The 3,116-nt window shown below is 50.3% G+C and overlaps 9 non-coding genes and 1 pseudogene across 9 annotated transcripts; all 10 read right to left on the bottom strand.

The window, feature by feature from the left end:
* Window position 1: 1 nt before the first annotated feature.
* On the bottom strand, window positions 2-120 carry LOC127740227 (5S ribosomal RNA). The gene has a single exon (XR_008000908.1). It is a non-coding gene; the product is annotated as a 5S ribosomal RNA (ribosomal RNA).
* Window positions 121-305: 185 nt separating this feature from the next.
* LOC127740462 (5S ribosomal RNA) lies at window positions 306-424 on the bottom strand. Its single transcript, XR_008001138.1, has one exon. It is a non-coding gene; the product is annotated as a 5S ribosomal RNA (ribosomal RNA).
* Window positions 425-608: 184 nt separating this feature from the next.
* On the bottom strand, window positions 609-727 carry LOC127740305 (5S ribosomal RNA). Its single transcript, XR_008000984.1, has one exon. It is a non-coding gene; the product is annotated as a 5S ribosomal RNA (ribosomal RNA).
* A 183-nt stretch (window positions 728-910) lies between these two features.
* LOC127739824 (5S ribosomal RNA) lies at window positions 911-1,029 on the bottom strand. The gene has a single exon (XR_008000566.1). It is a non-coding gene; the product is annotated as a 5S ribosomal RNA (ribosomal RNA).
* Window positions 1,030-1,214: 185 nt separating this feature from the next.
* On the bottom strand, window positions 1,215-1,333 carry LOC127739958 (5S ribosomal RNA). The gene has a single exon (XR_008000699.1). It is a non-coding gene; the product is annotated as a 5S ribosomal RNA (ribosomal RNA).
* A 184-nt stretch (window positions 1,334-1,517) lies between these two features.
* LOC127740019 (5S ribosomal RNA) lies at window positions 1,518-1,636 on the bottom strand. The gene has a single exon (XR_008000754.1). It is a non-coding gene; the product is annotated as a 5S ribosomal RNA (ribosomal RNA).
* Window positions 1,637-1,823: 187 nt separating this feature from the next.
* LOC127739934 (5S ribosomal RNA) lies at window positions 1,824-1,941 on the bottom strand. The gene has a single exon (XR_008000676.1). It is a non-coding gene; the product is annotated as a 5S ribosomal RNA (ribosomal RNA).
* A 184-nt stretch (window positions 1,942-2,125) lies between these two features.
* On the bottom strand, window positions 2,126-2,244 carry LOC127740063 (uncharacterized; annotated as a pseudogene).
* Window positions 2,245-2,429: 185 nt separating this feature from the next.
* Window positions 2,430-2,548, bottom strand: LOC127739879 (5S ribosomal RNA). The gene has a single exon (XR_008000621.1). It is a non-coding gene; the product is annotated as a 5S ribosomal RNA (ribosomal RNA).
* Window positions 2,549-2,731: 183 nt separating this feature from the next.
* Window positions 2,732-2,850, bottom strand: LOC127740067 (5S ribosomal RNA). Its single transcript, XR_008000793.1, has one exon. It is a non-coding gene; the product is annotated as a 5S ribosomal RNA (ribosomal RNA).
* Window positions 2,851-3,116: the final 266 nt, after the last annotated feature.

Below are 3,116 nucleotides of genomic sequence, written 5' to 3'. Positions count from 1 at the left end.
AGAGGTGCAACACGAGGACTTCGCAGGAGGTCACCCATCCTAGTACTACTCTCGCCCAAGCACGCTTAATTGTGGAGTTCTGATGGGATCCGGTGCATTAGTGCTGGTACGATCGCACCTATTATAGTTCGCACACACAATTTTCATAACCATACGGCGCGAGAGAGCGTAACACTATCCGCGAAGCCTTGCAGGTACCGTAGGTGTCTGCCGAGGATGAGGCCATTGCGGCTTGCCCTTAGATGTTCTACTCGGGATAGCTTCATTTAAAGAATGAGGATCGTCATGACGTAAAAAAAAAAAAAGAGGTGCAACACGAGGACTTCCCAGGAGGTCACCCATCCTAGTACTACTCTTGCCCAAGCACGCTTAATTGTGGAGTTCTGATGGGATCCGGTGCATTAGTGCTAGTACGATCGCACCTATTATAGTTCGCACGCAAAATTTTCTTAACCATACGGCGCGAGAGAGCGTAACACTATCCACAAAACCTTGCACGTACCGTAGGTGCCTGCCGAGGATGAGGCCATTGCGGCTCGCCCTTAGGTGTTCTACTCGGGATAGCTTCATCTAAAGAATGAGGGTCGGCACGACGTAAAAAAAAAAATGAGGTGCAACACGAGGACTTCCCAGGAGGTCACCCATCCTAGTACTACTCTCGCCCAAGCACGCTTAACTGCGGAGTTCTGATGGGATCCGGTGCATTAGTGCTGGTACAATTGTGCCTATTATAGTTTGCACACACAATTTTCTTAACCGTACGGCGCGAGAGAGCGTAACACTATCCGCGAAACCTTGCGGGTACCGTAGGTGCCTGCCGAGGATGAGGCCATTGCGGCTCGCCGTTAGGTGTCCTACTCGGGATAGAGTCATTTAAAGTATGAGGGTCGGCACGACGTAAAAAAGAAAAATGGTGCAACATGAGGACTTCCCAGGAGGTCACCCATCCTAGTACTTCTCTCGCCCAAGCACGCTTAACTGCGGAGTTCTGATGGGATCTGGTGCATTAGTGCTGGTACAATCGCACCTATTATAGTGCGCACACACAATTTTCTTAACCGTACGGCGCGAGAGAGCGTAACACTATCCGCGAAACCTTGCGAGTACCGTAGGTGCCTGCCGAGGATGAGGCCATTGCGGCTCGCCCTTAGGTGTCCTACTCGGGATAGCATCATTTAAAGAATGAGGGTCGGTACGACGTAAAAAAAAAAAAAGAGGTGCAACACGAGGACTTCGCAGGAGGTCACCCATCCTAGTATTACTCTCGCCCAAGCACGCTTAACTGCGGAGTTCTGATGGGATCCGGTGCATTAGTGTTGGTACAATTGCGCCTATTATAGTTTTCACACACAATTTTCTTAACCTTACGGCGCGAGAGAACGTAACACTATCCGCGAAACCTTGCGGGTACCATAGGTGCCTGCCGAGGATAAGGCCATTGCGGCTCGCCCTTAGGTGTTCTACTCGGGACGGCTTCATTTAAAGAATGAGGGTCGGCACGGCGTAAAAAAAAAAAAGAGGTGCAACATGAGTACTTCCCAGGAGGTCACCCATCCTAGTACTAATCTTGCCCAAGCACGCTTAATTGTGGAGTTCTGATGGGATCCGGTGCATTAGTGCTGGTACGATTGCACCTATTATAGTTCGCACGCACAATTTTCTTAACCATACGGCGCGAGAGAGCGTAACACTATCCACAAGGCCTTGCAGGTACCGTAAGTGCCTGCCGAGGATGAGGCCATTGCGGCTCGCCCTTAGGTGTCCTCTTCGGGATAGCGTCATTTAAAGAATGAGGGTCGTCATGACGTAAAAAAAAATAAAAAGAGGTGCGACACGAGGACTTCCCAGAGGTCACCCATCCTAGTACTACTCTTGCCCAAGCACGCTTAATTGTGGAGTTCTGATGGGATCCGGTGCATTAGTGCTGGTACGATCGCACCTATTACAGTTCGCACACACAATTTTCTTAACCATACGGCGCGAGAGAGCGTAACACTATCCACAAAGCCTTGCAGGTATCGTAGGTGCCTGCCGAGGATGAGGCCATTGCTGCTCGCCCTTAGGTGTTCTACTCGGGATAGCTTCATTTAAAGAATGAGGGTCGGCACGACGTAAAAAAAAAAAAGAGGTGCAACACGAGTACTTCCCAGGAGGTCACCCATCATAGTGCTACTCTTGCCCAAGCACACTTAATTGTGGAGTTCCGATGGGATCCGGTGCATTAGTGCTGGTACGATCGCAACTATTATAGTTCGCACACACAATTTTCATAACATACGGCGCGAGAGAGCGTAACACTATCCGCGAAGCCTTGCAGGTACCATAGGTGCCTGCCGAGGATGAGGCCATTGCGGCTCGCCCTTAGATGTTCTACTCGGGATAGCATCATTTAAAGAATGAGGGTTGTCATGACGTAAAAAAAAAAAAAAGAGGTGCAACACGAGGACTTCCCAGGAGGTCACCCCTCCTAGTACTACTCTTGCCCAAGCACGCTTAATTGTGGAGTTCTGATGGGATCCGGTGCATTAGTGCTGGTACGATCGCACCTATTATAGTTCGCACGCACAGATTTCTTAACCGTATGGCGCGAGAGAGCGTAACACTATCCGCGAAACCTTGCGGGTGACGTAGGTGCCTGCCGAGGATGAAGCCATTGCGGCTCGCCCTTAGGTGTCCTACTCGGGATAGCGTCATTTAAAGCATGAGGGTCGGCACGACGTAAAAAAGAAAAAAGGTGCAACACGAGGACTTCCTAGGAGGTCACCCATCCTAGTACTACTCTCGCCCAAGCACGCTTCACTGCGGAGTTCTGATGGGATCCGGTGCATTAGTACTGGTATGATCGCACCTATTAAAGTGTGCGCACACAATTATCATAAGCATAGGGCGCGACATAGAGTAACTCGAGCCGCGAAGCCTTGCGAGGACCGCGGGAGCCTGTGCAAGATCAGGCCATTGAGGATCACTTTATGGTATCCTTCTCGGGATAGAATCGTTTAAAGAAAGAGGGCCAGTACGACGTAAAAAAAAAGAGGTGCAACACGAGGACTTCCCAGGAGGTCACCCATCCTAGTACTACTCTCGCCCAAGCACGCTTAACTGCGGAGTTCTGATGG

The sequence above is a fragment of the Arachis duranensis genome, chromosome 6 (genome assembly GCF_000817695.3).
Source record: "Arachis duranensis cultivar V14167 chromosome 6, aradu.V14167.gnm2.J7QH, whole genome shotgun sequence".
NCBI lineage: Eukaryota > Viridiplantae > Streptophyta > Magnoliopsida > Fabales > Fabaceae > Arachis > Arachis duranensis.
This window is presented reverse-complemented; position numbering and strand designations above follow the sequence as displayed.